The 14,937-nt window shown below is 29.4% G+C and overlaps 1 long non-coding RNA gene across 1 annotated transcript in view; it reads right to left on the minus strand.

Moving 5' to 3' along the window:
• Positions 1 to 14,296, minus strand: part of LOC145277558 (uncharacterized) — a 109,822-nt gene extending 95,526 nt beyond the window's left edge. The window contains exon 1 of the long non-coding RNA XR_013868155.1: positions 13,647 to 14,296. This is a non-coding gene — a long non-coding RNA (uncharacterized LOC145277558). The remainder of the gene's footprint in view (positions 1 to 13,646) is intronic.
• Positions 14,297 to 14,937: the final 641 nt, after the last annotated feature.

The raw sequence follows: 14,937 nt of genomic DNA on the forward strand, positions 1-14,937 counted from the left end.
CTAGTCCGTCCCAATTGCCGTTATTTTTGTAAGTCAGTTAATTACTTAAAAATTACCATTGTAGCTTGTTTTAAGAATTTACGCTTGAAACTATTCTATAATATAAGGAATATAACTCCTGTCCCATCGCCGCAATGTCGAACCACTGTGTTTGTTTTCCATGTGATTAAATGGAATGTGCTCCGATGAACGTCTAGTACTTGTTCCCTCTCGATGCATACCCCAACAATTCATTGTTGAGGTCCTTAGATAATGAAGTTTCCTATTCTAATAGTTGTTCGTCTGGGACAAACTTAGTATGGGGTTCCATCTCTGTTTCATACTTTTTCTGAATATAGAAATGCAGAAGTTTAAATGTAATGTGAACAAACATCTCGTTACACAACTCTTCACCATCATCTGTTAAACATGATCACAAATAAGTTACCTTCCAAATGGTTTGGAGTGAAAATGAGTTTTATATATATATATATATATATATATATATATATATATATATATATATATATATATATATAGTGTTATCCACATACAGCACTGTTTAGCTCATTAGCACTGTTTCGCATAACAACTACCATAAGCCAGGTTCGAAACTCGACCGCCTAGACGACAGTCGGCACTCCTTACTATTACGCTATTCAGCCGATTTTGTTAAGATGGGTATGTGAATTAACTATTTTTAAACGTTGTCCAACCGCCTAAGAGTTGGATTAATCCGAACTGAGAATCGAAAAAATCTGAAATTTTACAAGTATCGGAAAAGTTCGTGTCTACTGATGACAAAAACGATTTTTTTAATTGTCTCTTTAATTTGATTTTGTTTAAAGCAAAGTCTTTCACTGCTTGTAGCAATAATAGAATAATAAATATGTATCGACTTTTAGACAACTAGTTAAATTGAAATTGATAGATCACCCCCACCGGAACACACAAAAGTATTTTACGTTTGAGAAAATATTCGCACATTTATACAAGTGTTTCTTTTACAGTTATTCAAAAAATAAAAAATACAATAAATAAATAAATAAAACAACTCTATAGTTAAATATTAAGAAATTTATAAAGAATCGGTATCGGAATCAGTGTTGTTTTTGAAATGCCGGGAGAATGCGTTTGGCAACGCGATTTGAAATTCAGGAAAATGTTTTCCGTGTAAGGAGCGTTGATTGAATTTCGAATTTTAAATTGAAATAGGTATAAAATACGTCTGAAGGTCGAATTACAACGCGATATTATGAAAATAACCAAGTATTTAGTTGTTTAAAATTAATATTTTTTGGGTGAATACACCTTCGTCAGAATTGTATATTTTTTTCTCTTTTTTCTTCACTAGAATGTTAATTTGAAGAAAGAAGAAGTTAATGAAGAGACTGTGTGTTATTTATGAAATACCGGAAGAATGCGTTCGGCAACGCTATTTGAAATTCAGAGAAAACACTAACCTGAATAAGGTATATATATATATATATATATATATATATATATATATATATATATATATATATATAGAAGATCAGCCGACGAGAGCCTAACGTTATTTACCGTTAACTGCCCCCCTTATGTTAGGCTTGAAACCGACAGTACAGTTTTAAATAAATAAATAAATATTAAGCTTTTATATTGAAATTTTTCCTTTGGAACCGAGCACTTTGTTGGAATTATTTCCCATAAAACAGTAAACAAATATGTACATATATATATTATTATTATTATTATTATTATTATTATTAATATTATTATTATTATTACCGTTTTATCTATTTTAGTTATACATATTTTTGCTACAGGATCGTATTCACGATCCAGCAACTTCGTCAGATTTGAACAGAAGTGGTTATAACAGCTTCTGTTCAAGTCTGACGAAGGTGAATACGATCCGGTAGCAAAAACATGTGTAACTAAAACAGATAAAATGATAATAACATTATATATATATTTGCTCTGCACCTTCTTCAGGATTTTACTAATTACCAGTATTGATATATATATATATATATATATATATATATATATATATATATATATATATATATATATATACATATATATATGGTTCTATTTCATGTTATTTTCGTGTACATATATTCCCTGTTGGATTATCCTCCAAAAATTTGATTTGTTTCTCATTAAATTTCTTAACTTGTTTTTGTTTCTTTACGTTTACATTTTTTCATACTTAAATTTGTAATATTTTATTTATATTCAATAATTATTTTATTTTATTTTATTTTTCATACTTGATTTGTACTAGTTTATTTATATTCAATAATATATTTTATTTTATCGCAGAGTTTAAAAAAAAACCTTTTCATTATTTTTAAATTGTTTAAATTCTCGAAAATCTTAAAATATTTTCTAAATTTTAAAATTTATTTTTAAAAATCATTAAAAAAGAATTTTTTAAATTTGAAAAGTTATTTTTTTTTATTTCTGTGTGTTTTTTTATTGTTTCTTTCTTGCTCTCCTCTCTTTTGTCTCCATCATATTTTGGCTGCATCATATTTTGCCTCCATCATATTATCCCCGCATTTTTTTCCTTTTCTAATCTGAATGTTTTTTTTTTAAAGTCGGTGTCGTCTTTTTACCCCTATATTTGTATAATACCGGCTTTTTCGTCTCTTTTGATGAGAGGCATTTAGCTCCGAAATATCATGGCCTAAAGATGTTTCCCTCCTATTCCCCTTTCTGTAATTCTTATTAACGTGATAATTTGATAAAGTTCTTATATAACTTCACTCTTTATGCTTTTAACTTATTCTAATATTTGCTCCTCTTAATCGAGTAGAGATTTTGTATCCTGATAAGTTTGTCTAATCATTAAAAAATTATTTTTCATTTTTATTTTATGACTAATGGAAATTTGATGAGACGTTTACTAGCACCGATCCATGGTCCAGCGGTTAGAACAGCCGACTACTTATGCGATGGTTGTAGGTAAAATCTAGCCGCACTAATAAATTGTGATACAGCGGAACAGTACTGCATGTGGATGACTACACACACACACACACACACACACACACACACACACACACATATATATATATATATATATATATATATATATATATATATACAACATATATATATAAATATAATTATATACAAGATATATATATATATATATATATATAATTATATACAAGATATATATATATATAATTATATACAAGAGATATATATATATATACATATATATATATGTATATATATATATAACTACTTAATTTACTCACATAAAATTAATATACGAAAGTATAAATTTATGCGTAAACTTTAAGTATTTACTTCAAAATGCTCAATACGTAGGTAGAGCTAGTTAGTAATTTATAAAACATATATGGCGATTAAGCTACACTGAATATTCCGCGTTTCATCCACTCTAGGATTCTTCAGGTTTATACGGTTTTCATAGTAACCAAATTATAATCTCTACAAGATATATATATATATATATATATATATCGTAATTTATAAAATATATATGGCGATTAAGCTACACTAAATATTCCGCGTTTCATCCACTCTAGGACTCTTCAGGTTTGCCGATGTAAAATTGCTTGTTGCACTATTATTATAAAAGAAAAACAAATCTTCATGGTTTGTAAAATTGGAAAGATTCAGGAATGTTAAAATCTATGAAAATGTCTAAAGTTTTTGTTATTCGAACGAAAAATATGAAATTTGAAAACTTATTAAAAATAAGGCAAGAAATCATCGGTGGATGTTTGGGGTATAATTTCATAAGTTTGAATCTGATAAACGTATTTCGTGCATTACTGCAAATAAAAAACGATTGGTTGAATGATTAGAAAATATATTTCACGAGGAGCGAGTCTTATTAATGTTTGTTTGTTTGTTTGTCTTTTTAATTAGTAATCACTTATCAAGGCCCGAAGGTCACTCGAGGATAAAGCTTAATGAATAAGTAAGTTAATTCGTAAGGTTGTAGTGTTGTAATCGTTAATGGCGTAAATTGGGTAGAATTTGATTATTTATGGGTACGGTTCAACAAGAACTTGTTTAAATTGGACTTGAAGGCTCCTATGTTGTATTCATCCAGGAAGCAGGCCAGCGGAACTGTATTCCACAGGTGGGCAGTTCTGAGAAAAGAAGCTTTGTTCATGAAATCTGTGTTTAGATTTAGCCACAGATAGAGTGTGGGGGAAATCGTTTATAGTGGTTGTAACTAGTCGAGTGTTTTTGTAAAAGTATCTTTAAGAATATCTTAGTACTCCTAAGTATAATAATTCAGAATCCAGGTCCCAAAATTTTCCCACCTAAAAATAAAAATAAATCAAAATCTGTATAATGTACGCATTCGTAATAAAACGAAAATATCATATTCTCAAAGTTATGTAAATTCATCAAATCATCTTATTTTAAAATAAGAACATCAAATGTTATGAGTATCCGAGGAGCGACTGTCCCGACCACCATTGTGAAAACAATCTAAAAAAATAAAGGAGATACTCATCAATAATTCAAACATGCGAGATGTTTGACGAATTCCAATTAATCGCTTACAAATTATTTTCTTTTTCAAATTTTATCAATGTACGCAATTTTTGAAATAAATTTTCGTTTCCTCACACGTACGAACACCACAGACATTTTTTTTGTATAAGAGCAATTCTAAATAAGGACCTAATATTGTATATATATATATATATATATATATATATATATATATATATATATATATATATATAAAATAAAAATTACAATTAAATTTACCAAAATGATCCAAGATGGTAAAACTAAAGTATATTATAAATATTGAAGAATTAATATTTATAAAGTTATCTCAACCAAATGTAAAAGCTCGATAAAACCAAATGGAGATAGAGTTTATTATAGGAGCAAACAGTTAATAAAACATGTTAAAAAACACTTTTAAAAAGAGTTAAAAATTAAGGACTATCCACTTATCAAGTGTTTCCTTTTCAGATTAAATATGTTTTTAACTCTTTTTCAAAGTGTTTTGAACATGTTTTATTAACTGTTTGCTCCTATATATATATATATATATATATATATATATATATATATATATATATATATATATATATATATAAGACTGCAATAATGCCATATGTATAATATTTAGGACTACAATAGCACCGTATTCTGGTCCGGAATACCCCCTATATTAAAAGAAAATAATATGTATTATGTGCATACCCGGAATAAAACGTAAATATCATGTTCCAAAAATCATGTAAATTTTGTAGAACATTACATTTTCTCGTGATTGTTACCATTTATTGAATGGGTTTCTACCAGTATTTCATATTATTTTTGCTTTTTAAGCGATTATCGAGTCTACCTACGTTTAATGAAAGCCATTTTTTATTTTAACTCTAGAACCAACACTACTTGCGTTTCAAAGTAAATAAACGCTTTAAAATAAGTAAAAATAAGTAAAACAACAAAAAACAAAAACTTATCCAGGTATACAGAAGAGTTCCTTATCTTGCCTTTGGTAACATTTATTTGTTTGTTTGCTTGTTACAAACGTTTTGTAGTCTTTACTGCAAGGAGATTCACATTTCTACTATACTTTCGCATTTCGTATTTGGATGATAAAGGCGATAGGAACTCCGAAAATTCCTCATATTAAGAGAAGAATAAAGAAAAACTGTATTTAACAATAAACGAAGCGTTGAGCTACACTCACCTGCCACCAATTTGGTTTTGCATTTTTATAGCTTGATTTTAATCTTCGAAAGCTTACATAAAAATGATGCACAATAGTTCTAAATGTCACGGTTATATGTATTTAGTTTATCACTGCAAGTGTTTTTATTTGTTTTTGAGTTTTGAGCAATTCTCGAGGCTCCAAAGGTAAAAGCTTCCTGTCTGCCATCTTTTTTGTCGTTTTACCGTAAACGCTCAGCACTACTTGTTTTTCAAACAATAAACACTTTAAAATAAGTTTTTTTTAAAGCTATTTTTTTTCCTAGTATTTTCAAGTTCAATTTTTACGATATTTTTTGTTTATTAAATTGCTATGATAATTTGTAAGAATAGCTTGCCAGGTGAAGGAGTAATTTATCTTGCGTTTTGTTACATTTTTTTTCTGTTTTGCAATTTTTTTTTCGGTTTGTTGTTTCATGTCTACTAAAAATATGTAACCCCCATAGCAGAACAGATGTGCACCGTTTTTCTGTGTTGTTACGCTATTTAAAATCAAAATGAATGTAACGATGCTAAATCTTATATTTATAATCCTTATTCGGTGCTCCTGTAGGAGATACCTCCCTGCACTACTTTTTGCTTTTCCTTGCTTAGATGACCTTATTCTGAATTCATAGCAGCGGACCAATACCAGTGGACTTTTTTTTTCTTACCAAAACGTTCATTAACAATGGGTTTTTTTTGTTTGTACTGTTTAACATATTTAATTACATTAAAACAAAAATCATTTCTCTCGTTTCGAATTATGTAATCCAGTCAAATTCCATTTTTTTTTTTTTTTACTGGATTACAAAATTTAAAAAGCTATTTTTTCATATTTCCAAGTTCAATATTTGCGATATTTTTTCTTTATTAAATTGTTATAATAATTTATTAGAAAAGCTTTTTAAATTTAGTAATAAAGTAAAAACTGGAATTTTTACTTGATTAAATAATTCGAAATGAAAAAAAAAAAGATTTTTGTTTTAAATTAATTATTTTTACTGTGCAATAATTTATATCAGTTTGAAATATGTTAAACATTAAAAACAAATAAATAAAAACATTGTTAATAACCGTTTTGGTAGAAAAAAAAAAGTCCACCGATATCGGCCCGCTGGTACGAATTCGAAATAGAGGCATGTGAGCGAGAAAGAGCGAAAGTATTTCAAGGAGACATCTCCTACAGGAGAACCTAAATTGAAATTCATGGAATCTAGTTTAATTTACGCCTAACCAAAACGGTTCCAATAAGTTAATTAGTAAGGTTAATTAATTAAATATTTTTATACTTGTATTAGTGTAATCGAAATCGGAAAATCAGAAAAATTTTAGTATCGGAATCGGAAAAATGAGAGCATTTTTCCTATTCCCAAAACGATTCTTTTAATTTATTTGTTTTTGTTTAAAACTTAATTTTCCATTGCTTGTACTAATGATAAAATGATAAATATTTAGTGATTTTGAACAACCAGTAAATCGAAAATTTATAGATTACCCTCGCCATAAGTATGCTTTTACGCTAGCAAAAATACATGCCCACATCATATGCGGTTTTGTGGTAATCCGAAAAAACAAAAAAACAAAAACAAAAACAATTTCTAAATATTTAGAAATTGAAAAAAAATCAAATCAGAGTTGATAATTGTATTAAACTCGAAAACTTAGAGCAGAATCGGGGTCTATATTACAATACACAGAGGTACGAAAACGTTGTCAAAAACAAAACAAAAAAAAACAACAAATATATGACAAGTAAATGTTATCAAAGGCAAAATAAGTTACTTTTCTACTTTACTGGATAATTTTTTGGTGTTTTTATTTAATGTAAACATTGAACACTACCGGAGAACAAGAAAAAAAATGACTGCAATCTCTTTACATCCTTTAAGTCTCAATAATCACTTCAAAATAAGAAATAATACAAAATGGTGGTAGAAACCTAATCAATACATGTCACAGTAACATTTATTAGTTGGGTTTCTACCATCATTTTCTTTTATTTCTTATTTTAAAGTCTTTGTCGAGTCTTCAAAGACATCTCGGACATTTTTTCTTGTTCTTCGGTAGTGTTTAATATTTCTTTGTTTTTCGAACCGAGTAAACATTTTATATTAAATAAAAACACTAAAAACTCATCCAGTTAGGTAGAAAAGTTACTTTTCTTGCATTTGATAACATTTATTTGTTATCTATTTGTTGTTTTTACAAATTTTTCGTACCTCTGTGTAGTGTAATATAAACCCGAATCAGTAATTGTATCGGAATCAGGAAATTTTTTGGAATCACCCCAACCCCATTATTAATTTATATTTCCAAATGAGATTTTGATCCTATATGTGGTCCCTAAAAACTCGTTAAAAAAATGAAAAAAAAAAAAAACCCTCTAAAGTTTAAAGCATACGTATTATTCAAATTTCAGAAAAATCAGAAATTTGCAGTTTACATGCCTTCTTATTTCCTTTGCTTTAAACTATACTAAAATAAATATAATCCGTATTTGGATCCCTTACACCTAGTAGCTGTGTTCCAAAATATTTAATGATCGGTGAATTAGTTTAGAAGGGCATTTCGTACATACAAATATATGACTTTATATATAAGAGTTGTAAGCTTTCTATTAAGTGGTATTTGAGAAATAAATCAGTGTACTCATTTATCTTCTGTCCACACATATTCCCAAAGGAATACGCAGGCGTTCGAAAGCAGAGATACCGGATACAATTACGAGTCTACATTTAATTCCTGGTAAGAACTCATAAATGAACTGACCCCATCACAAGTGGGATTGATGGGGCAGCTCCCATTTCGGTGTCCACCTGTCATCTGGAAATTAATTACACATATCTCCCTCCGTTGGTCAGTTCAAAATCTGGTTGAGAATTACTCCACATGATGATCGGAGATCGCGATTTGTTAGAATTAGAAATGCCTTAACCAAGAACCCTCTTTAAATACGAAAAATATCAACACGATATTTTCGATTGGCGTATGAATATCATTGTCGTGGAATCGCTGTGGGATTATGAGTGATTTTTTTTCTAGTTGTACAATTTAAAAGTCTACACTCTTAATAAAGGCTGGAATGGCCACCATATTTTTCCTAAAGTTTATAGATTTTACACCAATTTTATAATGGCTTTTTCCTCGTCGACTGCGCTGTATTGCTGGTCTTGTAGGAGGACCACAATCCCAGGTTTTGTTTTCTCTCTTTGAGTGTATTGCTAACCGCCAGAGTCGCCTCTACTGTGGAATTCCGGTGGGCTGCATAAGCATCTTTTTCAAATCAAAATGCTCCTCTTCGGCGGCGCTGACTCTTCAATCCCAATTTCCGACTTTGGATCACATTTCTCAATGTGGGAGAAAGATAACTACTGACCACTATACCTACCCAATTCTTTATATACTTGAATATTTTTTTTACTTTATGATAAATAAAATGAAATTGTCTCTGATGAGATTATAAAATTGTGTCTGTGAAATGTCCATATTAGTCTTTTTCTACTTAAAATGTTTTAAGCATTTTTTTTTCATTAATGAACATTTATTTTAAACACGTTACAAACACTTTCGCATTTATGCATATAAATAATACTATTGGGACGATTAATTGAAATCGGGAATCGGAAAAATCGAAACTTTCTTGAGGTATTGAAATCCGTATGAGAATTGACAAAAATATGTACCTAGTTTCCGATGCCCAAAACGATTCTTTTGATTGTTTGGTTAAAATTGCGTTTGTTAACACATTTTTATTTTGGTTTGTTGGTTGCTTTTGTTTTACGGCATATCAACCCTTTTCAGGTTATTTAATGCCGAATCCAGTAATTCGAGAGAAAAACATTTTTTAATAGAATATATTTTTGTTTTATACGTCGGTTTGTATTTAACCCATAATTGAGACCCTAACAGGTACTACCACTCCAGGTAAGAGTTCACCTGAGAGCAATGCCATTTTTTATTATTATTACATTTTCACCCCAAACAAGTCACATTGCCACTTTGGTGTAGGGGGCTACTATCAGGGGCAACAACTACTGGGGTACTATGTAGGGATTTGGGCAGCAAGATGTCGGTTCACGTTGCACTTGAACTTCTGCACGTCAGTAGAGTTGGGGAAGCAGGGACCTGGAATGGAATTCCAAAGTCTAGCCGTTCTGGGGAAGAAACTACTGGAGTAGAAAGATATTTTACATCTAGGGATCTCTACGTGGTAGGCGTGGGATTTTGCAGCCTGTCGGGTCTGTCGAGGGTGTTCACGTCGTAGGGGCACAAGTGCTTGCAGTTCGTTAGAGCATTCAATTAAAGAGTGGCTCCATACTCCCCAAAGCCCGCAAGCTGGGGTCTCACCATCGGATATAGTTAAAGGTCCTATCCAGAACCATTTTTAAACGTAACTTTCAATTGCTGGTATTAATAATAAAATCATAAATATTTATTGATCTTAAACTAGCAATGAAAGTGAACTAGATCACCTCCCATACGTGTATTTTACATTTGCAAAAACATATATGCAGATATTAAATAGCGGTTTTAGGTAATCCAACATTAAAAAAAAAGACAATTTGAAATAAATATTTCAATATTTAAAATGTATCGGAATCTGTGATTACGTGGACATCTGGAATTTAGAACAGAATCGGTTTTTATATTTGAATAACTAAATATATTGTATTCGTTCCATCACTAAGAAATAGATAAGGGGTAACGTCTTTGATAGTGTTCATACAAATGTATTTCTTTTAAATATGGCCGTAAAACAATAGAAACAGCTAATAATAAGTCTATTAGTCGAAGGAATAAGCTGGAAAAGAACCCAATAAAGATGTTAACTATCCTGTCACAATAAGCAAAAATGTGAACCCACAAAAATAGGTATTTCTGAATTATATTGACTTGATAAACAAAATAACATCCTGTTCTCGAACACTACTGTTTGTTATATGAAAAACAAAAACACAATAACAAAGTATAGTTAATATATGAAGTGTCTTTTTGCGCAGTAATATGCAAATTAGTTAATAATACGACATAATCACGTTGACACACCGGTTCCCGTTTGATCACCGAAGTTAAGCAACGTTGAACCTGGTCAGTACTAAATGGGTGAACGTTTGGGATTTACAAGTGCTGTATGTGCTCTCTGCTTATCTCGGCATTATTTCCAGTCATCTTGGATTTCTTCTTGTCACTGGACTCAAACAGTGCCGATTCAGGAGAGGTGTGGTTTGGGATTGCGCAACCCTTGCCTCACAATTACACGCGCAGCTGCCCTTACAGGGGGTATCCTTTGTCTTTCGAGACTGAACGGAGGTATCGAGTTAACTTTACTAGCTAGCATGATCACAAATATATCAGATATATATTATAACAGATAGGATGCGGCCATTGTGTGAACTTGACTTGATGTAAGATGTTTGATTTTCATATTTCGTGCGTGAAATAAGTCAAACATTTGCATAGACGTCTGGGTGTATGTCTGTACGGCTGTATAAATCGTGAAAATCAATTTGGTTGAACAGTTACAGGGTCGAAGTTCGATTTGTATACACATTTCGATAATGCAAAGAAAATGATGCCAACAAACCATCCATGATGCGAGCTATGCGAACATAGATTATAATTCTATTAGTAATATACGTGGCACCAGGCCCCAACTTCATCCATTAATAAAGCAGAATATCAAAGCATAGAAAATTGGTCTGAGAATGTTGTTAAAGAGTGTCCAAATTGTAAATTGTTTAAAAGAATTTTATTTATTTATGTAGTTGGAATAAAAACGAGGAATCTGTATGTCAGAAATCGCAGCAAAAATTGCCAGATGAACCTGATATATATATATATATATATATATATATATATATATATATATATATAATTATATTTTAAATATATATATATATAGAATTGGCAAGAATTGTAAATGTCAACTGAATAAAAGGAATAAATTACAAGATGGTCAACATCATGAACTTTGGAATATCGTCTTTTTAATGTATGCACTATATATATATATATGTATATATATATATATATATATATATATATATATATATATATATGTTGTTGTTTTTATTTTTCAAACGATAAATACGGTTAATAGTGGCTTCGCCTCGAAGCTCATTTTTTTAATTTACTTAGATTTATATAAGTAATATATATATATATATACACATATATATTTATGTGTGTGTGTGTATTATTTCATTCAAATGGAAAACGTGAATTAAAAACGTGCACCCAATATTGTTTTCAAAATGTTCAGTAATTGCGTAGAGTTTATATATAAATAAAATGACATAAATCTTAGCAGGACTTTACGCAGATAAATTAAAGTTACAAAAACTCCATGTATCCTCTGTAACTTCTGACGAGATATGAAATAGTTGAACCTTTGATCGATCACCGTAGAGTCCTTACTATGTTTAAATAAGTACACATTATCGCTTATTTTTTCCAGATGTTAGGTTTATTGGTAAATTGTTTACCCGATGTTGATATATATTAGTAATTATGATGATGTCAACTGGTAGATCCTCAGCTCAGCGCATAGAAAAACAATTTTTCCGAACTTAAAACAGTCTATGCACAAACCTATATATCTACATATATATTATATATACACAAGCACATACATATACATAAATAGGGATGAATATATATATATATATATATATATATATACATATATATATATATATATAAAATAAAAATTACAATTAAATTTACCAAAATGATCAAAGATGGTAAAACTAAGTATATTATAAATATTAAAGAATTAATAGTTATAAAGAAATCTAAACCAGATGTAAAAGCTTACTTGCAGTTTCATCAAATAATTTTGTATGCAAAATCCGATCTCGCATTTTGCTAATTCCTACATTCTGATGAGAAGGAAAGTATTTCTTCGAAACTCCGCGGATTAAGGACTATCCACTTATTCAGTGTTTCCTTTTCAGATTAAATATGTTTTTAACTCTTTTTCAAAGTGTTTTTTTAGCATGCTTTATTAACTATTTGCTCTGTTATATATATATATATATATATATATATATATATATATATAATATATGTATATATATATGCATATACGTATACATAAATATAAATACATACACATAAATAGGAATATATATGTATATATACATATATATACATAATATAAATACACACACACACACACACACACACATATATATATATATATATATATATATATATATATATATATATATATATATATATATATATATATATATATATATATTCCATTAAATAAAATAGACAAAAATATTTTCTTATTAAAATATTAACATAATTAGCCAATGGAATAAACATTATATAAATTAACCAATGGAATAAATGTACACAATACATTATATCAATCTCTCTCTCTCTCTCTCTCTCTCTCTCTCTCTATATATATATATATATATATATATATATATATATATATATATATATATATATGGTTCAAAACTAGTTAGATAAATATATCCCTAACGATTATTTTAGTAAGATTGAAAAGTATTCGAACTGACGAAAATATGACGATTACATCAGCCAGTTTTTGTCAGGAGTGACGACCGTTATCCAGAAGCTGAAAAGGATCAAAAACAGACAAAAAACTTCTATTTTCTCTCACGAATATACTTAATATATTGTGAGTGTGCATGAGTAAACGTCCTAGTTCATAATTATATAAATAATAGCAATTATATATTTATAATTTTTTTAGGGTGTGTTGTTGCATGCTGTTTAATATATGCATTTGTACGTGTAAGTAAACGAGTTGATAAATTTGTATGTATTAGTATATACACATACTCACACACAATCGCACATATACATGTGTATGTGTGTGTGTGTGTGTGTGTGTGTGTGTGTGTAACAACATCGCAATGTATAGACGAAAAAAAAGGGCCAAGTTAAAAAAAAACAAACAAACAAAAAACGTCTGTACTAACCTTTTCATAATAATCCAGATTTGCCTACACTCCCAAACCTTCACATATTGTAAAAATTTGAATAGTTTTCTCCACGTGTTAAAAAAAAAAAAGAAGCAATTTATACAAACGCTGTAGCGTGTGTTGACTAGGTCTGATGTCTGTTAAGGCTCTCCCAGCTTTCGTGTGACTTTCTTTCCCTTTTTTTTTCCTTTTCTTCTTTTTCCCTCGCGCCCTGTAGTGCTCTCTGGTGCTTGCGGGTCAATTATACCCGCCTATGTCAACTCGTAGAACTTAAAAGCGTGTCCGTGTCTACGTGTATAATATATTTTTCTTCTTTTTTTCCGTAGTTATAAAACTACGATTTTAATAAAATATCTTTTTGTTTTTTTAAAGATAATTAATCACTGTTACACTTTTTTTCTCTCGTATAGTAAGCACTCTCCTATGAGCGTACGTTTATGTATATATATACATATGTATATATAAATTTCTTGCGCATGCGAGGAAGGGCTTCTCATTGCGCAGGGTCAGTAACCATCGAGGTCTCCTTTATTGAAGGGGATACCTTTTGGGAATAATCCCTCTAATAGCATCGCACCAAAGGACGTCCTCCGAGAGAAATGTTATTTAACTTACGTCACCAGAAAGATAGTAGTAGTAGTAGTAGTAGTAGTAGCAGGAGAAATAATAGTAGTATTACTGTGGTTACTCTTATAGTAGGCGTTTGGAATTGGTATTCGTAATTGAAATATTTATTGCTTAGAGCAACGTTGGTCTCATACGCTCTTGTTAGATCCCCTGCGAATAGAAGCGGATTAGTCACAAACTGTCTATAGGTTGAGAAGTACTTTCAGAAGAATTTAGGCAGTTTGATATGAAATTGTTATCTTATAAATAATATATATTTATCAAAATATCAAATAAAAGAATGTATATATATATATATAGATATATATATATATATATTATATATATGTTATATAATGTGATACGTTCATGAACCTACATAAATATGCGTTTTTAGCATTACTACATGTATCTTTTTTTATAATCACACATATATATATATATATTTATATATATTTATATGTATTTATATATGCATTTATAAAAGCATAATGCATTACATATACCCGACTATATATTTATAAAGGTGTATATGAAGATGCAAATAGACGATACATGTGGATTTTACGTTCAATTGTTTCCCTTTTTTTTGTCCCTTGAGTACTATTTATTTTAAAGAACCACTTCACTGTTTCAAGGTGTATTATTGTTACTCTCCTTTGTGTTGGGTTTGATGCCTTTT

The sequence above is a fragment of the Euprymna scolopes genome, chromosome 6 (assembly GCF_053919585.1).
Source record: "Euprymna scolopes isolate OS-2025 chromosome 6, ASM5391958v1, whole genome shotgun sequence".
In the NCBI taxonomy this organism is placed as follows: domain Eukaryota; kingdom Metazoa; phylum Mollusca; class Cephalopoda; order Sepiida; family Sepiolidae; genus Euprymna; species Euprymna scolopes.